General features: G+C 51.1%; 2 long non-coding RNA genes across 2 annotated transcripts; one reads left to right on the plus strand and one right to left on the minus strand.

The window, feature by feature from the left end:
* The first annotated feature begins 277 nt into the window (after nucleotides 1-277).
* On the plus strand, nucleotides 278-7193 carry LOC135983868 (uncharacterized). The gene is made up of 2 exons (XR_010601681.1): nucleotides 278-5345; nucleotides 5681-7193. It is a non-coding gene; the product is annotated as an uncharacterized LOC135983868 (long non-coding RNA).
* Nucleotides 7184-20930, minus strand: LOC122172155 (uncharacterized). The gene is made up of 3 exons (XR_006172196.2): nucleotides 20592-20930; nucleotides 9158-9209; nucleotides 7184-7786 (listed from the first exon to the last, which is right to left on the minus strand). It is a non-coding gene; the product is annotated as an uncharacterized LOC122172155 (long non-coding RNA).
* Between the last annotated feature and the right edge of the window lie 2351 nt (nucleotides 20931-23281).

Below are 23281 nucleotides of genomic sequence, written 5' to 3' on the forward strand. Positions count from 1 at the left end.
TGCAGCAGGTCCCTACTTCTTCCCCTGGGGAGGGGAGCCCTTTATCACTGCACAGGCCAAAGGAGCCTGGCGGAAGTATAGTGACCACCCCAGGCACGCCGGAACAGGGGAACCAGGGCCATGGCCCCATCACTTTTTACCTTCCTTAAAAGCGAGTGATGAGGGGATGGGGTGGAGAAAAGCAAGCGGAGACAGGGCTGCAGGGGAAGAAGCAGAGTGAGGGTGGGGCCATGGGGGAAGAGGTTGAGTGAGAGCAGGGGGGAAGGGAGTGAGGGGAGCCATGGTTTGGGTGCCAATGCCCCCCCACACACACACTTCTAGGGAGGTTCCAGTGCTCCACCCCCACTACTCCTTTGCTGTCGGTGAGCAAGTCGACCCAGACCAGCACCAGCAGGGCTCTAGTGGCGAAGCGAGTGCCGGCGCTTCATTATTTAGCACTCGAGATCTAGTGTGTGAATGAGCTCAATATCCATCGCCCGCTGCTGAGATCCTGTCCTGCATGTGGAGAGCAATCAGCCAGAGAGCACAGTGTCCTCCCCCATCTCCATGAGTACCCTGCGCTGGCCCACGCCCCACATTCATGAGCCCAGGTCCCTCTGGGAAAGCATTGCTACAACTTACCCTCTCCTAACTCCCTAACTGCAGTCACATTGCCTCATTCCTTATAGCCAAGTGCCCACTTGTGCAGCATGGCTCCAACTGTACAGCAGGCAGGACTTTGAAGCGGACACAGGCCATATCTCACTGAGGATGTAGATCTGCGTTCAGGCGTTCACAAATCTCAGGGGTGGCCAGGTCTTGGGGTTGGTCGGAGCCCATCTCTGCATTCAGGTTGGTCTGAGCCATTGCTGGCCCTTACCATTAATTTAGCAAAGCAAAGAGCGAGCTGAGCACCCATTTGAACTGACTGATGGACTTTTGCATTCAATGAAAGGATATTTTCAGAGCGCAAGATAAACTTTGCTACTCTTCACCTACAGGTGCACAGCTGTGCGGAGACAGGGCTTTGTGCAGACCGGGTGGTCTGGATGAATAACTGAATGAAAATACAATGAATGACTGTTGAAAAATGCCAATATCTGCACAGTCACAGCAAAGGCTGAGCAGAGTATCACTGAATTAGTCTGCACAGCATTTTAACAGCCGTCCTCTCTCATCTGCTCCCAGGAGCGGCACATTCCAGCAATGCACAGTGCAAACTACCAGCCAAAGAAAAGCAAACAAACGAAAAGCTGCCTGGACTGTGCAATCTGCTACAGATAACATGCCCATACACCTGTTCACTCTAACCATTAGTGAAACCCAACAAATGTAAAATCTACATGGGCCCTTAAAGGAATAAAACTGTAGGATTAGGGTGAGACTTGTATGTTTCACATGAAGCAATATTCTTTTAAGCAGGCATTGTTCTATTTCTCAGCATTTTTCGCTAAAATTCGACTTGCCCTGTGCCACACTTTGATTGAGTTTGAAGGCTGGATCTGTCAAAGAGTGAGTATGGTGCATCAAATATTAAAATAACTGAATATTTTAGAGAGCTGGCTGCCTCTTTCCTGAAAAGAATGCAGCTCTATTGGAAAGTTTATTTCAGAAGGTATTATGCAGTATTGGGCTCAAGCCTGCACAAGCCCTTATTCACACAAGTAACCCTGCGAACAGAGTCACTGAGGTCAATGACACTAGTCTCATTAGTAAGGACAGGAGCCGGTTCTGGTTTATATTGTGTGCTCTTATGCCCTGACTCAGCACAGCACATTCTTAGCTGTGCTTACGGATGTGCTTAAATCGCATTGATTTCAATTAGACATAGGCAACATGCTTAAGTAGTTTGCTGAATCAATGCCTTATATAATGACTTAGAGTGACTCACGTGCAAGCTTTGGTCCATGAGCTACTCACTGCAAACCCACCTTTTAATTTTAACTTGATAGTAACCGAGATGGATGCTGTGTGCATCACTTCAGGTCTGATTGTGATGATGCCTTTGGTCCTGTCCATTTCTGATTGGTAACACACTGTCCTGTGAGGACCCTCTGCTCTGGGTAGCCTTCATTCAGTGTCCCGCAATTACAAGCAGAGTGCTGTTCTAGCCATTGGTATTTCACTCACGTGCAAGGTTCAGATTGTCACCAGGACCTTAGGGAGGTGACACGTTGTTTAGTTGTACCCCCTTGCAATATCTCAACATTCTAGTGACCTGCCCGTGCTTTGCCATGTAGTAACCCAAGCTAAACCACCAGCAAGGGATGCAGCTCTAGGTAAGGAATTAAAGTAACACCTTTTGTGCCAATCACTGGCATGTACAACAATTATCTACTGTACAGAACATAATAACTCATCATTCTAACACAGCCTACTGGATGAGACCATGGGGTCCATGTAGGATGCAGTGCATTGGGGGTCCTAAGCAGGAATATTGTTGGGCCCTTCCCAACACACAACACATACTAATCATTAATAGAGGGCCCTAAGCAATTGCTTAGTCTACTTATGGCCAGCGCCAGCTCTGCTAGTATGGTAACCTGTCTCTGGCTATGGTGTGCAGCTGGTACTTGAGAAGGCGCGAACAAACCCTTCAGGAATGTGTTTCCTACTAGAACTTTCTAAAATTCGGTAACTTCAGTGTTCGGATTCCTAATGAGGGAAAGAAATGAGCTTTCAGAGGCTGTAACAAACCACAACTCCAGCAGGGCTCCATCCATCAGGAATGTGCATTTCTAAGACTTTGATTTGCCAGTTTAACAGAAATAAGCAGCAGGATAAGCCGGGCGCAATTAATCATTAGAGCTGGAACAAACAGAGGGCATATTAAACCAGTTTGGTGTCACTCATTTGAAATAATACTCCAGCCAGCTCTCTTGGCCCAGGCAAGTAATACTTCAGCATTAATCATTCTCTCTCTGTGCCATTTTCTCAAGTATCTGGGAGGTCATCGGCTTGCCCAGATTTATCACAGGATGTTTCCTTCGTTTCACTAACCGAGGGTGAAATGTAGCTACTGCTACAGGCTTGTATTGGAATCCCTGTGGGTGACCGTTTCAATGTGCTGCAGTGCAGGAGCACTGGGAAAGAACAGTGACCAAGAGATTCACAGAGAAGAGCCTCAAGCCAGGCAGCTAAGTCCATATTTAGGCACCTAAAAAAGGACCCAGATTTTAAAGGTGCAGAGCATCCAACAGCTCCCTCTTGCCAGCATCTGGAGCTCCTGTGTGCTTGAATCAGGCCACCTAATGTCAGACTCCAACTTCGGAAACCCTTGGCCTGATGCCCTGTACTGTATTTATCCATAGGCCAGGTACATGATGGGCAGCAGCCGCGCAACTGTCCCCACGTCCTAGCCACTGTGCCTCTCTTCTAGAAAGACAAGCCTGCCAAGCAGTGCTAGGACTCTGATAAAGTTTGCAAATGACACCAAGATTGGGGGAGTGCTAAATAATGAAGACAGGTCACTGATAGGGAGCGATCTGGATCACGTGGTAGGCTGGGCTCAAGTAAACAATGTGAATTTCAATATGGCCAAATGTAGTTATACAGCTAGGAACAAAGACTGTCGGCCATACTAATGGGATGGAGGACTCTATTCTGCGAAGCGGTGAGTGAAAAGGATGTGGGGATTATGGTGAATAATCAGCTCAACACGAGTTCCCAGCAATACGCGGCTGTGATCCAAAGGACTAATGGGATCCTTGCTTGTAGGAGAATCTCGAGTAGGAGCAGAGAGGTTTCTTTGGCACTGGTGTGACCACTGCTGGAATCCTGTGCCCAGTTCTGGTGCCAACTATTCAAGAAGGAGGTTGCTAACTTGGAGAGGGGTCAGAGAAGTGGTGGATTCTCCATCACTAGCCATTTTTAAATCAAGAAGAGCTGTTTTTCTAAAAGATCTGCTCTTAGTTCAAATAGGGATCAATTCAGGGAAGTCCTATTAGCTTGTCACAATAGTCCATTCTGGCCTATTAATCCAAGCATCAAGAATAAGAGCTGCTGCTTGGTTTGAGCCCCTGACTAGGTGAAAAGACGTCTCACTTTGTCCTGCTCTGCCATCAGTTCTCCCGTATTATGCAGCGTTGCTCCAGGTCAGTATTTAAGAACGTAAGAATATAAGAATGGCCACACTGGGTCAGACCAATGGTCCGTCTAACCCAGTATCCTGTCTTCTGACAGTGGCCAATGCCAGGTGCCCCAGAGGGAATGAACAGAACAGGTAATCATCAAGTGATCCATCCCCTGTCGCCCATTGCCAGCTTCTGGCAAATGGAGGCTAGGGACACCATCGCTGTCCATCCTGGCTAATAGCCATTGATGGACCTATCCTCCATGAATTTATCTAGTTCTTTTTTGAACCCTGTTATAGTCTTGGCCTTCACAACATCCTCTGGCAAAGAGTTCCACAGGTTGACTATGCATTGTGTGAAGAAATGCTTCCTTTTGTTTGTTTTAAACCTGCTGCCTATTAATTTCATTTGATGATCCTTAGTTCTTGTGTTATGACAAGGAGTAAATATTCACTGTCTCCACACCAGTCATGATTTTATAGATCTCTATCATATCCCCCCTTAGTCATCTCTTTTCCAAGCTGAAAAGTCCCAGTCTTATTAATCTCTCCTCATACGAAATCTGTTCCATACCCCTATCATTTTTGTTGCCCGTTTCTCAACCTTTTCCAATTGTAATATATCTTTTTTGTGGTGGGGTGACCACATCTGCACGTAGTATTCAAGATGTGGGCGTACCAGGGATTTATATAGAGGCAATATGATATTTTCTGTCTTATTATCTATCCCTTTCTTAATGATGCCCAACATTCTGTTCGCTTTTTTGACTGCTACTGCACATTGAGTGGATGTTTTCAGAGAACTATCCACAATGACTCCAAGATCTCTTTCTTGAGTGGTAACAACTAAGTTAGACCCCATCATTTTATATGTATAGTTGGGATTATGTTTTCCAATGTGCATTACTTTGCATTTATCAACATTGAATTTCATCTGCCATTTTGTTGCCCAGTCACCCAGTTCTGAGAGATCCCTTTGTAACTTCGCAGTCTGCTTTGGACTTACCTATCTTGAGTAGCTTTGTATCATCTGCAAATTTTGCCACCCCTCAGCTTACCCTTTTTTCCAGATCATTTATGAATATGTTAAATAGGACTGGTCCCAGGACAGACCCCTGGTGACACCACTATTTACCTCTCTCCATTCTGAAAACTGACCATTTATTCCTACTCTTTGTTTCTTATCTTTTAACTAGTTACTGATCCATGAGAGGACCTTCCCTCTTATCCCATGATTGCTTACTTTGGTGAGGGACCTTGTCAAAGATTTTCTGAAAATTTAAGTACACTATGGGTATGTCTACACTACGAAATTAGGTCGATTTTATATAATTTGATTTTTAGAAATCGATTTTATACAGTCGATTGCGTATGTCCACACGAAGCACATTAAGTCGGCAGAGTGCGTCCTCACTACCGTGACTAGCATCGACTTACGGAGTGGTGCACTGTGGGTAGCTATCCCACAGTTCCTGCAGTCTCCACTGCCCATTGGAATTCGGGGTTGAGCTCCCAATGCCTGATGGGGTAAAAACATTGTCGCGGGTGGTTTTGGGTACATGTCGTCAGTCGCCCCTCCCTCCGTGAAAGCAACGGCAGACAATCGTTTCGCGCCTTTTTTCTATGCAGACGCCATCCCACGGCAAGCATGGAGCCCGCTCAGCTCAGCTCAGCGTCACCGCTGCTGTTGTGTCCTGGGTGCTGCTGGCAGCAGACGGTGCAGTAGGACCGCAAACCATCGTCATCCACCGCTTCCGCTGCAACTCTGCTCTCCTGCTCTCCTCAGATGCCATATCACAGCAAGCATGGAGCCCACTCAGCTCACCATCACTGCTGCTGTTGTGGGCATTGTAAACACCTCGGGCATTATCCTTGAGTATATGCAGAACCGGGCTAAGAGACGGCCGCACAAGGGCGATTATGAGGAGGAGTTGGACACAGACATTCCTGAAAGCATGGGCTGTGGCAATTGGAACATCATGGTGGCACTGGGGCTGGTTGATACAGTGGAACGCCGATTCTGGGCCAGGCAAACAAGCACAGACTGGTGGGACCACATAGTGTTGCAGGTATGGAATGATTCACAGTTGCTGTGAAACTTTCACATGCGTAAGACCACTTTCCTGGAACGTTGTGACTTGCTTTCTCCTGCCCTGAAGCGTAGGAATACCAAGATGAGAGCTGCCCTGACAGTTGAGAAGCAAGTGGCGATAGCCCTGTGGAAGCTTGCAATGCCTGACTGCTACCGGTCAGTTGGGAATCAATTTGGAGTGGGCAAGTCTACTGTCGGGGCTGCTGTGATCCAAGTAGCCAATGCAATCGTTGATGTTCTGTTATCAAGGGTAGTGACTCTGGGAAATGTGCAGGTCATAGTGGATGGCTTTGCTGCAATGGGGTTCCCTAACTGTGGTGGAGCGATAGGTGGAACCCATATCCCCATTGTGGCACCGGACCACATTGCCAACAGGTACTTCTCAATGGTGCTGCAAGCACTGGTGGATCACAAGGGACATTTCACCAACATCAACGTGGGATGGCCGGGAAAGTGCATGACGCTGTTCGAGCAGCTGCAAGAAGGGACTTACTTCCCAGACCAGAAAATTATCGTTGGGGATGTTGAAATGCCAATAGTTATCCTTGGGGACCCAGCCTACCCCTTGTTCCCATGGCTCATAAAGCCGTACACAGGCAGCCTGGACAGCAGTAAGGAGCAGTTCAACTATAGGCTGAGCAAGTGCAGAATGGTGGTAGAATGTGCCTTTGGATGTTTAAAAGCTCGCAGGTGCTGTTTGCTGACTAGGTCAGACCTCAGTGCAACCAACATTCCCATTGTTATTGCAGTTTGCTGTGTACTCCATAATATCTGAGAGTGTAAGGAGGAGACGTTTATGGTGGGGTGGGAGGTTGAGGCAAATCGCCTGGCAGCCAATTTTGCACAGCCAGACACCAGGGCGCTTAGAAGAGCACAGCTAGGCATGCTGCGCATCAGAGAGGCTTTGAAAACCAGTTTCATGACTGTCCAGGCTTTGGTGTGACAGTTGTGTGTGTTTCTCCTTGATGCAAACCCGCCCCTTTGTTGATTTTAATTCCCTGTAAGCCAACCACCCTCCCCCCTTCAAAATAAAGTAGCTATTGTTTTGAAGCCATGCATTCTTTCTTTAATAATTAAAAAAAAATTAGATAACAGACAAGGTATCCTGGGTGGGATGGGGGAGGAGGGAAGGAAAAGGCCACATTGTTTATTGTAGCCACACTACAAATCAAACTGCTTGAATGACAGCCTTCTGTCGCTTGGGCCATCCTCTGCAGTAGAGTGGCTGGGTGCCCGGAGCCTCCCACCGCGTTCTTGGGCGTCTGGGTGAGGAAGCTATGGCACATGGGGAGGAGGGTAGGCGGTTATACAGTGGATGCAGCGGGGGTCTGTGCTGTTGTTGGCTTTCCTGCAGCTCCAACACATGCTTCATCATGTCCGTTGCTTCCCCAACAGATACTTCAGCATGTCCATTTGCTCCCCCATTAGCCTCAGCATCGCATCCTGCCTCCGCTCTTCGCGCTCACTCAATTCTTTCCTGGCCTCTGCCACTGAATGCCTCTATGCATTCAGCTGTGCCCTATCAGTGCAGGAGGACTTCATGAGCTCGGAAAACACGTCATTGCGAGTGCGTTTTTTTCGCCTTCTAATCTGCGATAACCTCAGAGACGGAGATGATAGGGGGAGCGTAGAAACATTTGCAGCTGGGAGGAGATAAAAAGGGAAAGTAACATTGGGTTGGCTTCTTACGGCTTCTTAACATGTGGGAATGTTTTCAAACTGCAGGGCCCCACTTTCCCAGAGCAAGCAATGGGTTGGGTTTCACATTTAAAAGGAGGGGCTGCAGTATTTGGGTAGATGTGCATCACACACCTACCTCCACCCCACTGCGTGGTTATTCTCTGGGATGATCCCTTCCCCCCGCCATGTGGCTATTCTCCGGGATGATCCCTTTTAGCCAAGCATAAACAGCCCAGCATGAACGGGGTCCTTTTACTGTTCCCTTACAAAAATTCCCCTATTTCAAACAGGTGACCATGAACACTGTTGCTTTTAAACCGGTACTCAGCACACACCAATTTTTCCCTGTGGGTGCTCCAGCCCCAGAGCACCCGCGGAGTCGGCGCCTATGGTCTGGGGTGCATTAGGACATGGCTACACATACAGCAGTACTGCAATGGCACAGCTGCACCGATGCAGCTGCAGCACATCTAGTGAAGATGTTCTGTGCTGACAGAAGCCCATCAGTGTAATAAAACCACCCCTGTGAGTGTTGGTAGCTATGTTGGCGGGAGAAGCTCTCCCACTGACACAGCGCTGTCCACACCAGCACTTATGTCAGTGTAACTTACATCACTCACGGGGGTGTAAGTGACATCACACCCCTGGCATAAACTGTGTAGTGGAGGTCAGAGTCCCCCCATGGCTCAGTGTTCTGATGTTAATCTGCAGCAGCTGGCCTGATTTTCCACTGTCCCTGCAGCTCTGGAGTTTCTCTGCCTGTAGAGAGTGTCAAACTGCCATGCTAATCGGTAGCTCTTCTCACCCACTTTGCCAGGTGCACATGATCTGCACAAGAGGCAGGCTGGGGAGAACCAAGCCTAGCTACTCCACAAACACATTCCCGTTTCACTCTTATGTCACATGTAAATACACTGGATCAAGACTTTAGCAATACTTGCAGTACATCCCTGGAACTCCAAGATGGTATGGCCCATAAGTGGTTAACCCCCTGAGCTCATTAATTCACTGCATTAGCTGATCAAGAGTCACCCAACAGCAACTGTTCAGCAACAACTGCTATTACTCTTATTCCCCATTAAGGACTAAAAGGGAACCTAATGCAGGCACCTGGTGGAATTTTCAATAGTGCCTACTCTGAATTTTTAGCTACCTAAATACCATTGAAGATATGGCCCCAAGGGGCAAATCCCAATCACATTGATACAATTTGAGAGTTTTGTCACCAACTCTAATGAGACCAGGATTTGACCCCAACTGTGTGATTCATATCAGAGATAAAAGACATTGCATCAGAGGGGCTTTGTAGAATCAGGTAATCCACTTGTACATACCTTCACACTGGATATTTGCAACCTTAGACCTGAGATCAAGAGCACACCCAACCTGCAACAAACAGAGAAGTATTTTGAAGTGTCATTCGATTCCTGCATTTGCCCAAATCCAAATAAGCAGAACTTTTCTGCTTTCTTAAGCTCTGCTGCTTTCATGATCTTTGCTACATCTTCATCACTGTTTTATTGTTCTTGAATTAATGTTTAACCTAAACTAGGTATGCTGGGAACCAGCCTTTTTCCAATAGCTTTGGGCTCTGCTACAACAGCTAACTCTGACACTAGTTTATGACACTATTTTCTGCAGTACCACCATGATCTCCAGCCTTTTGTTTGTATGCCAAAGTTATGTGCATTTTTGGAAGCAATTTGAGCTTTATGACCTTGCTTTTCCCCCTCCTCTTAAATTGTTCTTCTGACAAGCAACAGATTAAAGTGCTGTTCTACTCTGGAAAGTGACTTTGCAAAAATGGTACTTTCTTGATGAATAAATCTGTTCCCTGTGTGTATTCAGAGGCAGAGCTCCTGAGAATCTATTGCAGGTTACGGGCAAGAAGGAAAGGAGCCAGCTTGAGTCTCCAAGCCCAGGTTTAGGGCCTGAGCTAGCAGCTCCCATTGATGTCAATAGCCAAAGTCCTGTTGAGGCCTCAGCTTGCAGGGCTGGTGGTTAGGAAAAAAGCCGTTTTCCTTCTGAACTAAACACACCTGATCCTGAGTCACTAGCATCAGCTTGTTTTAGGCACCAGGGTCCCTCCACTGCACACAGCTGTCTTTTTTTATTGGTGAAAGTTAAGCCATGGTGTGGAGGACATGGGGCTCTGTTTCCTGCATGAGTCATTTGACTGGCCCTCATTTGGGTCTTTGTCACACACATATTAAACTGATGTTTAAGACTAATTAAAAGAGAAGGAAACATCCTCCCCAGCCCCTGCCCGCCCCCCCAAAAAAACCCACCACAAACCAAAAAACCCTCCAAAACCCAGCCTGCAGTCACTTCTATATGAATTTTGCCTGTGGCTGTTCATTAGGCTCCATTCTCCAGTCATTTCTTTCTGGGCCTTTGTCTTTTTCTCCCCCCTCACCAATTCACAGTCCTGTTGACTGTTCATGTTCAGACATTGCTTCTTTAGCAACAGTGACAAATTGTAATAAATTGATTCTTCTAATTGTAGTCTTTTGGCTTCAGGTTTTTTAGGTTAAAGCATCATCAGTGTTTTTTAACTTTATGAAGTTTTCAGGCTGACAAATCTTTCTCTATCATGAGGGAAAAAGAAGAAAAATAACCCCTTAGAAAAGAACATTAGGAATCAAAATGCTTTTTTTTCCTTTCTCTCGCTAGTACAAAGATTGCAAAATACATGTGTACTCTGGAGCAATTATTTGCAAAACTCAAGCTACACCGTTGAAACAATTAAATTTAATATATCAGCTCGTTTCATCAGCAAAACTGTTCAACTCCTCTCAAGCCTCTAAAGACATAGCTCCTTTCATCAGCAATCAATAGGGTAAAAGTGACTTTTTTAGGCTGTATCTGGATGGTGGAGTCCTTCCACCACATCAGGAGGATGATGAGTAAGGAGTCACATTTATTTCCTTATTCAGGTAGCACAGGGAGCACATCTTTCTGGAGCTGCCCAGGGCACCCGGGGGGAGGGGGGGTAAGTGGGGCAATTTGCCCCAGGCCCCGCAGGGGCCCCCATGAGAGCTTTTCGGGGCCCCTGGAGCAGGTCCTTCACTCACTCCAGGGGCCCCGGAAAACTCTCGCGGGGCCCGGGCCCCCAGAGCTTCTTCCGCTCTGGGTCTTCGGCGGCAGTTCAGCGGCAGGGGGTCCTTCCGTCCCGGGACCCGCCACTGAAGTGCCGGGTCTTCAGTGGCAATTCGGCGGTGGGGGCCCCCTACCGCCGAAGACCCTAGGCCCCCTGAATCCTCTGGGCGGCCCTGGAGCTGCCTCTTTTGGAACTATGGATGTCTTCATGGACAGGAAAAAGAACAGGATACTTGTGGCACCTTAGAGACTAACAAATTTATTAGAGCATAAGCTTTTGTGGGCTGCAGCCCACTTCATCAGATGCATAGAATGGAACATATAGTGAGAAGATATTTATACATACAGAGAACATGAAAAGATGGAAGTAGCCAGACCAACTGTAAGAGGCTAATTAATTAAGATGAGCTGCTATTAGCAGGAGGGGGAAAAAACTTTTGTAGTGATAATCAAGATAGCCCATTTTAGACAGTTAACAAGAAGGTGTGAGGATACTTAACATGGGGAAATAGATTCAATTTGTGTAATAACCCAGCCACTCTCTATTCAAACCCAAGTTAATAGTATCTAATTTGCATATTAATTCAAGCTTAGCAGTTTCTCCTTGGAGTCTGTTTTTGAAGCTCTTCTTTTGCAAAATTGCCACCTTTAAGTCTGTCACTGAGTGATTAGAGAGGTTGAAGTGTTCTCCTACTGGTTTTTGAATGTTATGATTCCTGATGTCAGATTTGTGTCCATGTATTCTTTTGCGTAGAGACTGTCCAGTTTGGCCAATGTACATGGCAGAGGGGCATTGCTGGCACATGATGGCATATATCACATTGGTAGATGTGCAGGTGAATGAGCCCCTGATGCTGTGGCTGATGTGATTAGGCCCTATGATGGTGTCATTTGAATAAATATGTGGACAGAGTTGGCATCGGGCTTTATTGCAAGGATAGGTTCCTGGGTTAGTGTTTTTGTTGTGTGGTTGCTGGTGAGTATTTGCTTCAGTTTGGGGGGCTGTCTGAAGCAAATACTCACCAGCCACCACACAACAAAAACACTAGCCCAGAAATGCAATACTTCAGGTGTGGCCTCACCAGTGCCGAATAGAGGGGAATAATCACTTCCCTCGATCTGCTGGCAATGCTCTACTAATGCAGCCCAATATGCCATTGGCCTTCGTGGCAACAAGGGCACACTGTTGACTCATATCCAGCTTCTCGTCCACTGTAATCCCCAGGTCCTTTTCTGCAGAACTGCTGCTTAGCCGGTCGGTCCCCAGCCTGTAACGGAACACGGGATTCTTCTGTCCTAAGTGCAGGACTTGTTGAACCTCATCAGATTTCTTTTGGCCCAATCCTCCAATCTGTCTAGGTCCCTCTGTATCCTATCCCTACCCTCCAGCATATCTACCACTCCTCCAAGTTTAGTGTCATCTGTGAACTTGCTGAGGGTGCAATTCATCCCATCATCCAGATCATTAATAAAGATGTTGAACAAAACCAGCCCCAGGACCGACCCCTGAGGCACTCCGCTTGATACCAGCTGCCAACTAGACATTGAGCCGTTGATCACTACCCGTTGAGTAGGGTTACCATATTTCAACAATCAAAAAAGAGGACGGGAGGAGCCCCACCCTAGCCCCGCCCCTGTCCTAGCCCCGCCCCCATCCTGTCCTAGCCCCGCCCCTGCCCCTTCCACTCCCTCCCACTTCCTGCCTCCTCAGAACCCCCAACCCTCCCCCCCACTCCTTGTCCCCTGACTGCCCCCCAGGACTCCACCCCCTCCCTAAGCCTCCCTGCCTCTTGTCCCATGACAGCCCCCCCCCAGAACTCCTGACCCATCTAAACCCCTCTGCTCCCTGTCCCCTGACTGCCCCCTCCTGGGACCCCTGCTCCTAACTGCCCTCCAGAACCCCACCCCCTATCTAAGACTCCCTGTTCCTTGTCCCCTAACTGCCCCCTCCTAAGACCCCCCCCAACTGTCCCCCAGGACCCTACCTCCTACCTGTACCCTGACTGCCCAAAACCTTATCCACCCTCCCCCAGAAAGCCCGCCCCGAACTCCCGACCCCCCCCCGCTCCTTGTCCCCTGACTGCCCCCTCCTGGGACCTGTGCTCCTAACTGCCCTCCAGAACCCCACCCCCTACCTAAGCCTCCCTGTTCCTTGTCCCCTAACTGCCCCCTCCTGAGACCCCCCCCACCTGTACCCTGACTGCCCAAAACCTTACACCCCCAACCCCCAGACAGCCCCCCCCCGAACTCCCTGACCCATCCAACCCTCCCCCATGCTCCCTGTCTCTTGATTACCCCCCCCCAGAACCTCCCTGCCGCTTCTCTGACCCCCAGCCCCCTTACTGTGCTGCAGAACCACGTGCTCAACAGCGGGGGAGGGCAGCAGGCTCGGAGCTCCAGACGAACGGCCGCCGGTGATCTGTGAGTGCAGGGAGGGGGAGGAAGAGGAGGGGGGGTGTCAAGTTTCAGGAGGGAGGAGGGGGAAGTGCAAGCAGGGCTCTGGCTTTGGCTGTTGGAGCACCGGCTGCTTTGTAAGCCGCGCGCACGCTCTGCATGGGGGCGGGGGAGGAGGGGAAGTCCGGACAGTGACAAATTCCCCCCGGACGCTATTTTTAACCCGAAAAAGCCGGACATGTCCGGGGGAATCCGGACGAATGGTAACCCTACCGTTGAGCCCGACAATCTAGCCAGCTTTCTATCCACCTGTAGGATGTCAAGCACTCACTGTCACGGCACCTCCTGCTGGCCATCCAGGAATTAGCTCGATTCCAGCACTCGGCGCACCCCCTGCTGGCCAGTGTCTCTCCTGCCTCAGGCCCCATGTCCCTCCTGGACCCCGGTGCCCCTTATCCTGGGGGTCTGCCACACAGCAGTCCCCATGCTCTGGGTCTTCCTTCCCAGGAGAACTCCCAACCCTCTATTCCCACCTCACCTCAGTGGCTACTGCCAGTCGTCATCTAGCCCCCATTCTCTGGGGGCAGACTGCAGTCTGTAATGGCCACTCATCACTGGCAACGGGGTTGGATCTGCTGCCTTTCTAGGCCCTGCTGTCTCCCTGCAGCCCTAGTACCTCCATTGGCCTTCAGCAAGGCCTCAGCCTGGGCATTCGCCAGGCCAAAGCTCCCCAGCACTGCTCTGCTCTGCTTCTGGTATCCTGGGCTCCCAGGCAGCAGGTCTTTCCCACTCCAAGGCTGGAGTGAGACTGACCCAGCTCCTCCCTTAGGCCTTATATCAGCCAGCTGTGGGCTGATTGGGTGTGGCCACAGCTGTGGCCACCTCCCCAATCAGCCTACCCTTTTCCCTTAGGAGCGGGGTAACTGCCCCGCTACACAACCTTATAGTCCATTCATCCAATCCATACTTCTTTAACTTGCTGGCAAGAACACTGTGGGAGACCATATCAAAAGCTTTGCTAAAGTCAAGATCTATCACGTCCACTGCTTTCCTCATATCCACAGAACCAGTTATCTCATCATAGAAGGCAATCAGGTTGGTCAGGCATGACCTTGCCCTTGGTGAATCCATGTTGACTGTTCCTGATCACCTTCCTCACCTCCAAGTGCTTCAAAATGGATTCCTTCAGGACCTGCTCCATGATTTTGCCAGAGACTGAAGTGAGACTGTAGTTCCTTGGGTTCTCTTTTTTCCCCTTTTTTAAAGATGGGCACTATATTTGCCTTTTTCCAATCATCTGGGATCTCCACTGATCGCCATGAATTTTCAAAGATAATGGCCAGTGGCTCTGCAATCACATCAGCCAGCTCTCTCAGCACTCTTGGATGCATTAGATCTGGACCCATGGACTTGTGCATGTCCAGCTTTTCTAAATAGTCCTTAACCTGTTCTTTCACCACTGAGGGCTGCTCACCTCTTCCCCATACTGTGTTGCCCAGTGCAGCAGTCTGGGAGCTGATCTTGTCTGTGAAGACCAAGGCAAAAAAAGTATTGAGTACTTCAGCTTTTTACAGGATAATTCTACAGGATGCAGTAGTGCCAACCTGCTAGAGTATTCAAAACTCTGAGATTCGCTTAAAATTCTGAGATTTTAAAAATCATAGTTGGGGGGAGGGGGCACATCCATACTTGGGGGGATGTTTTATTTATGTTGGGGTTCTCAGGTTTTTCACCTACATTTTTGCAGGGAAAGTTCTCTAAGTGCCTGTTCCTACCTCTGCATCTGCCTATGCACCTGCGCGTTGCAGTCCCACACCAGCTGCCCGACCACCTAAGGCTCAGAATAATGCATGAACCAGGGAAAGGCAGGCAGAGGAACGGCTAAGTCACCTGCAGGGCCGGGAAGCATGCTCAGAGCTCACCTACCAGATCAAGCTCCTCTGGAGAGCTTACACAAAACACAGTGGTGAAGGTGCCGGGGGAGGAGATCTCTCAACTGTTAGCCCAGTGGATAGGGTACCCCCAGTTCAAGCCCCCTCCAGCAGAAGGGGAGAAAAGAGGTGGCAAATTCCTGTTCAAAGCCCTTTGCCCCTCAGAGCAGGGGGAGCTGACCTGGGGGGTGTCCCACATTCCCACTAGGTGCCTGAATCATTGGGTTACTAGTCATGAGGGAGATTTTCTTCTCCAGCACCCCCAACTAAAACAGCATCAGCGCCTAACCCCAAGAGAGGGCTCACAGCTGAGACCCAAGCAGAGGGAGACAGCTGCCCACAGCCGGGACCTAGATGCCTATCTCAGCGAGGGGCGGGGCTTGGTCCCCACCCCTCAGCTTGACCCTGTCCCCAGCTAGCTTAGGCAAGGAGTCACCTAGGGTGCTGGGTGTTGTGGATCCCGTTCTGAGGCACCCATTGCTCCCCATTCACTGCACAGGGAGCCAAGGCCCAACCTCAGACTGTGAGGCCTGGTGAACTTCTGGGTATCTACGTTCCTCTGTGCATCTAGCCCTGCCTCTTTCTCTTCCCACTCCTTCCCCGCCTCTCCCCTCACATCTCCTTCCACATACCCTCACAAGGACCCAGCACCCAACCTCCTAAGCTCTTCTGCAAAGCTCGCCCTGAGGCTCCCGCCCCCACCTCTGCCCTGAGGTCCTCTGTCCCTGGGTTCCCCTCCCCATTCCATTTCCCCATTTCCCAGTTGCCTCCTGCACCCCACATTCCCCTGTCCCAGGTAGGTAGCACAAAGGGCAGGGCTTTGTTTAATATAGAGCTCTGGCCAGGCAGCAGCCTCTGTCCCAGGGTGTATGTGGGCAGGAGCTGGATGGCTCTGGGCACTGCTGGTGAGCTGTCCCATTGTGTTCTGGCTCCTGTTCTGGTGTGAGGCCGAGATTGTAACCAGGTGTTTTCCATGAGAATGTTTCCTGTGGCTTTAGCCCCAGTATGGGGGGCTAGTCAATAGCTGCCAAGCTGCTGGAGGTGGTGTATTGCCCCATGTGCTGGTGTAACCCACAAACCTCCTGGGTGTGGTGTTCTGTCCCATCGAGTGGCACCGAGACCCCTTAGAGAGAGAGAGAAAATGAATCTGCTCTACAGCCTTAGCTAACAGCCAGTTCATGCGGTAGAGGCTCATACACTAAACTCCAGAGGTCCCAGGTTCGATCCCACCCACCAATGATCGGGGTTTGTCGGCGTTACGCTCGCAGTGTGTACACGTCTGTTAATCCACACAATCCCCCTCTCTCCTTGTGCTCCCTTTAGCTGGGCTGTGGAGAGAGGTGAATCCATTTTAACTAATTCACACCTCAGAACCCCCCACCCTGAAGCACCAGCCCATTTGCTAGGTAGGCGCTGGGCACAAGGCTTGCTACTCCTCTCAGCTACGGAGCAGGGCTCTGGAACAGCAGTGGGTTAATTCAGGCATAGTAAAGCCGAGGCCTGGTGAAGCTACTTGTTCTCCACACCAGGACCTGTGCGAAGCACTGTGAAGTGGAAAGCACATGTCACAACCACAGCACTGTTCAGCGGCAAACCTTCTTGCTTGACAATCAGCTAAAAAAATAAAAACCGTGTAGCTGGCACCAGACCTGAAGACCTGGCTATTAATAGAAGGCAGCACAAGCAGAAGTGAGACAAAGCAAAGGCCATTCAGAGGGCAGGTACAGTGCTGCCTATATATGACACATATACAGCTCTTCTGATCAAGCGTGACGCTGAGCTGAACCACTGACTCAAAGGTAGCATGATATGGCACTAACGCCCCCAATGCTCCCAAGCCTCCCCTGCTGCTCCCCAGGAATGCACCACACCCAGTGCTGTACAAGATAAGAGAAAGCTCTGCTTCCAGCAGCCCGTGCGCGGCATTCCTCCTTTCTGGGCTCTTTTATTTTAAGCCTTAATACGTTAACTTTACTACGTACGGACTCATAGCAAAACAAACTTGGACTTGGGGCTGGTGGAGCTCTGCCTGGGGGACTCAGAAGAGAGGGCAGTCGGGCTGGGGTGGCCGGCTAGCACAGTTAGACAACATGAGGTTTAGAGGAGGTTGGGAATTTTCCGAAGACCTTTGGGGAGGGGCAGGAGGGACTGTGGGGGATCAGAGAAAAGCCACTGTGTCAAAACTGAAGTTTTGCAGAACCCTACCAGAGTTGACGGTACTTTTCTCGGGAACGGTTCTCAGGTGCAGGGTGCAATTTCTGGTGAAAGCCAGAGAGAGAGGGAGACACCCCGTCCCAAAAAAGCCAGAGGCTCAGAGCACTCATCTGGGATATGGGAGCCCCAGGTGCAAGTCCCTGGGCTGCCTGAGGCTGATGAGTGCTCTGGGATGGGAGGTGGAAGGAGGCTCTCTATTTTGTCTGTCTGTCTCTTGATGCAGAATGGGAAAATGTTTGAAACCATGCCAAGTTTCTTGAGCTGGGAAAGCAGTGTCCTGCCCAGCTCCAGCCAGTTCGACTGAGATAAGGCTGGTGGCTGGTGTGCAGGGGGCTGTGTGTGCATGAAAGAGGGCTCTGGGCAGAGGCGGGAGTGGGAGTGAAAGACAGAGCAGGAAGAGCTCTACTGTGGGATGTGTGACAAGGGCAGGGAGGGTGGAGAGATGGGGGAGACCTGGTCAGAAGTGGGGGCACCAGGCAGCTCCCTCTTATTCACTCTTGTTCCAAGGCTTCAGGTTGCCAGGCTTCAGCAGCTCTGCAGCCCCACCGCAGGCCTATCTGGGGAGCCTTTCCCGCACTCCTCTCCTGCTCTGGGTCCTGGGCTCTCAACTCCTCCTCCTTGGCTGAGGGTTTCCACAGCCCTGCGTCCTGGGGCTGTGCTGGGATTCGAGCTCGTTCACAACCCACCAGTCCCCCCATTCCACACAGCCTGCTTTGGTTGGACGCCCATGCTGCAGCCCCATGGTACAGGGGGCTCCAGCCTCCTCCTAGGGGCTCGGCTGGGATCCAGGCAGGCTTCCCCAGCTCCTTCCCTCCTCCTGTAAAAGGGCAAGGGCCAGGCCCTGGAGCAGAGGTTGGCTGGCCTAAGGCTCCACCTCTCCTTAAAGGGACAGACCTCCCTGTTACAGCCTACCATTTCCACCACGCTCCTGCACCAGCTCTGCGCTAGCTCAGCCACGTGGGATTACTCAGCTGGACGCCGCTCCATGGCTGAGGTTCTGTGCTGGGTCTCTCTTAGAGCATCGCTCAGGGCTCAGGCCTCTGCCTTCTCCTGGTCCCGGGTGGACTCCTGTGATTCTCCCACTGTCAGATGCAGCACTCTGTGTGCCAGCCGGGAGGGCTCACAGTAGGTCTGACGGGGTTTGAGCCCTGCTAGTCTGCACTTTGGGAGCTGAGACCAGGGCGAGAATATAGCGACATCAAACAGCCTTTCCAAAGAAAGTCCTGCGCAACGTCATCTAGGGCAGAGGGCTCTCAACACAAGCAGCCTACACACAGGCCTGTGTTACCTACTGCTTAGGGAGACCTGGCTCATCCCGACACCCCAGGGACGGGGTTCAGGCTGCTTACGCACAGGCCCTGTGCGTCTCTCTTGTTTGATCAGTTGCCTGGTTTGTTGTCTGCCTGTGCGCTGGGTCCAGGCCCATGAGGGTAAAGGGGTCACAGAGGGCAGAACAGGAGGGGGGCGGGTCCATGCAGCGAGGAGTGCAGTTGGTTGGGGAAGCCCCCTCTGTGCCATCATGCTCTGTGCACAGATAGCACTGATCGCTGGTGATATTGGGGCCAGGTGAAGTTTTTTGAACAAAACTGGTTTGCTAGAAAGTTGAGTTTTTGACAGGCCCCAGTTTGTCACACGCCGTGTCCGCTTTCCACACACCAGGAGGGTTTTCATTGAACGCTTTCAGCCCAAAACTCAAACATTGCCACAGCAAAAAGCAGCTTTTGGAGCAGCTCTAATGGCTACGCTGGTAGTGCCCAGCAGCCCAGCCAGGATCAGGCCCCTTGGCAGGTGCTACACACGCCAGTCTGGCCTGGAGAACAGCTCTCCCTGACTGGGCCGCCCGGGGGGGCAAGTGGGGCAATTTGCCGCAGGGGCCCCACGAGCCCTGGCCTGGCGGCAATCCAGGTCTTCGGCGGCATTTTGGCGGCGGGGGGTCCTTCAGTGCTGCCCAAGATGCAGAGCGACTGAAGGGCCCCCCGACGCCGAAATACCGCCAAAGACCCGGACCGCCGCCGGGTGAGTACAAGCGCCGCAGCTCCCCCGCTTTGCCCCAGGCCCCCTGAATCCTCTGGGGGGCCCTGCTCCCTGACCCTCGCTCTCTTCCCTTCTTTTTCCTCCCCCAGTGCCCAGAAGGGCGGAAGGCGGCTTCCCCCAGAAATGGAATCACCTGTTAACCCCAGCTGCAGCCACCAGCAGGGGGCTCTTGCAGTTGAGCTGGGTTCAAATGCTGCACTACGGGAAGCCATCCCTCCAGAGACAGGGTGTCCCAATGGGCAACCAATCCCAGGGCATCCCTGCCTGCCAGGGACAGAGTAGCAGGGACCCCTTTCCCTGCAGGGCTGGTTGGCTGCTAGCCATGTAAGGGGGTGTGCTCTCATAAACCCACATGCAGCACCCTCCTGCAGCACTGGGGTTAACAGAGCAGGGCTCCCAGGCTCTCCCCAGCCCCACTCTGCTAGGTGCTCCACCAACACGGTCCCTGGATATGAGTGCTCCTGTGAGGCCAGGTATGTTAGTATGTGACCAGTCCCACTGAAGACAGGCTGCTGAATTGGGATCTGAATACAATAGTCCAGGTTCAGCGGCCATGCACTAGGCCTGATATCCCCTCTTCAGTGAGGGTCTGGCCGTGCGCTTGCAGCCCACACCTAGATGGGGCAGCTTTAGCTGTTTCATTGCATTGTAAAAGCACGTCCCATTTGCTTGGGGTCTCCCAGCTGTACTCCTTGGCAACGTTCCCCATCCCTTTGAAAAGTGGCCTGTCGGATTATTTCCCCCTACTGTACCGCATTAATGTGACCCTCTGCTTTTCTGCCCATATTTCTAATTTTCTTTGGGCCCTAGGTGTTATTTCACTGTCTGGACTGCAGCTTGAAACACTGCCCAGTTCAGTATATGCCATACAGTCCATTAATATGCCTTTGCCACCTTTCCAGACAACCGCGTGCAGGGTTTACATTCTCCCAGAGTATTTCCCAGAGCCCCAGGGTTTCTGCCCTGCGGGGGGCACTGGGTCTCAGGGCTTCTGCCCCGTTGGTTTGAAAATATTTCCCGAAGCTCTGCTCTGGCCAGCTCTGGCTAAAGTTAAGCCCTGACTGAGTGGGGTATTAAATAACAAAAGGCCACTAACCATTTCAACACACTGGGTGAAATCCAAAACTCCCAGCAGGGCCAGGGTTTCACCCAGCATTACTCTTTGCTTGTCATCCTTCAGCCAATTTTCAGTCCATGTAACACTGTCCATGTGTGCACGTAGACCTCAGGGCTCTCACTGAACATGAGACGCTATGTCATGCCCTCTACTAAAAGCCAAATATATTACATTGGCTACACAGCCTTCATCTGCTACATTTGTAAATGTCTCGCTCTTTGTTTGGCAAGCTTCATTCTTTAGGAACCAGGGCTGCTTCTTTGTTTACAGTTCCACTATTCTCCAGGGCATTAGCAGATTTCCCCTTCCTATTTATTCCATTTCTTCACTGGGAACTGAAGCTAGTTAATAATTTACTGGTTGCTAATTGCCAGAGTCACCCTTCTTTTGTGTTTTGATGACCCGTGTCGTAAAGCCTGGGGTCAGGAGGAGGAGGACGGATGTGTTTACTTTGTTCTGCTCTTGGGCATACTTTTACACCCTCGAGCACAACGTTTTAAAGTACTGCATTGTATTTAGGCTAGTTCAGATGGACATCCTGTTTTCCAGCTGGCTTGCTTTGGAGCTACGCAACGCTGAGGCCTGATCTACACTTAAAATGTAGGTCGCCATTAGGGTGACCAGATGTCCCGATTTTATAGGGACAGTCCCGATATTTGAAGCTTTTTCTTATATAGGTGCCTATTACCCCCCACCCCCTGTCCTGATTTTTCACCCTTGCTATCTGGTCACCCTAGTCGCCATAGCCGCGGTGCTCAGGGGTCTGAAAAATCCACATCCCCCAGTGCCGTAGCTTTGCCGAGGTAACCCCAGTGTGGATGTAGCGAGCATTCTTCCCCAGCCCAGCTGCCATCACTCAGGGCGGTGGAGCTCCTACAGTGATGCTGTCCATTGGTGTAAGCTGCAGATACATGACGGGGTGCTGTTCTTGCTAGGCTGGCCCCCAAGACAAGGCCCATGAAATAATATCTTTTATTGGACCAACTTCAGAGCTGCCGTGTTCAGCTCACTCCAATTAGCACCGCAGTCTGTCTCGTTAGTGCTCTTTGACTAATGGCAGAGGTCTCCAAGAATGGGAGCACACACGCTGTGCAAGTGCCTGCCCCAACCCCCACTGCTAGATCCGGAGTGAAGCGTAGTATTAACCCATTCGGTATTCAGTGACACTCCACAACCACGGTGGGATTACACCCCCCTTGATCTGAGCTGCATAGCAGGAACCCACCGGGGCAGCAGGGTTAGGCCCAGGCCGGAGAAGTGCCCATCTAGAGCACCTCATTTAGGGGAGCAGAGCGCACCATGAGCCTGGGATGGGGTCCACTGCAGGGCATCCTCCATGAAGTACACAGCAAGCTGGCAGATGAGCACATGGGGCGGCATGTCCCAGCACCTGCACCACCAAGTCAGCCAGGGATGTACGGGTGTGTCTGGGAGGACAAAGGATCAGACACGTGGGCACAACAGGAGGGTTGAACGTCACAGACCCACCAAAGAAGCAAGATGCTTCTTTTGAGAGTGAGGCTGGAGGTCTCAATCCACCCCTTCCCCTGGAGCCATCAGTCCCCGTCACTGACCCCAACGTGCCATTCAGCACTGCTGGCGATCCCTCCACAGACCCATGAGGGGTGGGCAGCTGGACGCCGTGGCTCAGATCACGGGCAATTAGTAAAATACCCTAAGGATACAGAGGCCCAACCCAGATGCCTGCACAGAGCTCCAGTAAATGAGCTCTGCACAGAGATTCTCTCTGGGTCTGGAGGGGATTGGAGCTTCACCTCACAAGCAACCTCATCATGTACTGGGGTTTTACCACAAGACACGGTCCCTCTCGGCCTTGCCGCCAAGCCTCCTGTTAACAGCTCCCCTCCCACCCAACACACCCATTCTACCGCTTTTCATTGAGCAGGAGGTACAGAGTGTGTTTAGGGCTCACAGAGGCCCTGTGCAGCGTGGGACCCAGCAGCCAGCCAGCCCCCATGTGGCTATATCCAAGAGCTAGTTTCATAGTCATGTGTTGGGTGTTAGCCCTGAGGGACACGCAGGGCCGGCTCCAGCTTCGTTGCCGCCCCAAGCGGCGATTAAAAAAAAAAAAAAGAAGAACCCGATCGAGCTGCCGACGCCGATGCGGACGTGCCGCCCTGACAAGGGATGCACTGCTGCCCCTTTCCATGGGCCATCCCAAGTGCCTGCTTCCTTCGCTGGTGGCTGGAGCCAGTCCTGGAGACACGTCCAGTACCCCCAAGTGCCCCTTCTCTCAGAGAATTTTGTCTGCTCTGCCAACGCTCTTTGGGACAGCCTAGCCTGACCTAAGACTTGCACACAGAAAAGCCAGAAAGTGTGTTGTTTATTGCCCCCGGAATGGTATTGTATTTGTGACCCTTGACCTTCCCATAGCATATACACAAGCTATTGATCAAATAACAAAAAGCAGGATACGTCCATACGTGCAATGCCCCTGCAGACAGGCCCCTGCACCACCCAACAGCTACTTCTTGTGCCTAAGACCCCCAGCCTGCTCACCCTGACATCAGGAGCCACGAATGCCCGTCTCACCTAGACCCAAACCCACCCCGAACAAGACTGCAAACCCTTGCTGATCGCACATGGCTTGGACATTCACCAGACACTGCCAGTGTGCTGGTCCCAACACCTAGGCTATGTCTACACGG

This window comes from Chrysemys picta, chromosome 5 (genome assembly GCF_011386835.1).
Source record: "Chrysemys picta bellii isolate R12L10 chromosome 5, ASM1138683v2, whole genome shotgun sequence".
NCBI classification, from domain to species: domain Eukaryota; kingdom Metazoa; phylum Chordata; order Testudines; family Emydidae; genus Chrysemys; species Chrysemys picta.